The 736-nt window shown below is 34.8% G+C and overlaps 1 protein-coding gene across 1 annotated transcript in view; it reads right to left on the bottom strand.

The window, feature by feature from the left end:
- Positions 1–736, bottom strand: part of LOC106872721 (lateral signaling target protein 2 homolog) — a 188,997-nt gene that overhangs the window by 160,701 nt on the left and 27,560 nt on the right. The gene's annotated exons all lie outside the window — the stretch shown is intronic.

Consider the following 736-nt stretch of genomic DNA (forward strand, 5'->3'; position numbering starts at 1 on the left):
ACACACACACACACACACACACACACACACACACACACACACACACACACACACACATATATATATATATATATACAAAGGGCTTACACAGTGTCTATTAAATTCACTCATAGGGTATTGGTCAACCAAGAGCTATAGTAGTAGCCTACCCAGGCACACACACACAAACACACACGTATGTATGTATATTATATAAGTGATTATCGTTCTCTGTTGTGCTTTGATTCTTATATCTTGCTAAAACTAGAGAGCGAAAGACCACGGGAGGTGATTGAGCTGGACTACTCTAGGGAGAGATGGAGACAAAAATAGAAAATCGGAACTTTTGATTGGAAATTTATAGAAAATCATAGAAAGGTTCTAAGTACATACTTTGTGACCCCAAACCGATTTTAATGTTAATGTGGATCTTTTAGCATACGATTATTATCAGCAATGATTCTGGTATCTTCATATGAACTGTCCCAGGAGGAAGCGCTGATGTTTGTATATATGTATATGTCTGTAGTGTATGTTTATTTTTTGATAAAGATGAGTTCAACATGTTTTATTTGGCCTACTAAACTACAGCATCAAGTTAAATACCGTCTTATGCTGCACTGATGTCCTCCAGATTCCGTATGTACACACATACTTCCGTACATACATACATAGACACATAAGTACCTCCATACATACATGTATGTATACGAATATTAGTGGAATATATATATATATATATATATATATATATATA

Source organism: Octopus bimaculoides, chromosome 1 (assembly GCF_001194135.2).
Source record: "Octopus bimaculoides isolate UCB-OBI-ISO-001 chromosome 1, ASM119413v2, whole genome shotgun sequence".
NCBI classification, from domain to species: domain Eukaryota; kingdom Metazoa; phylum Mollusca; class Cephalopoda; order Octopoda; family Octopodidae; genus Octopus; species Octopus bimaculoides.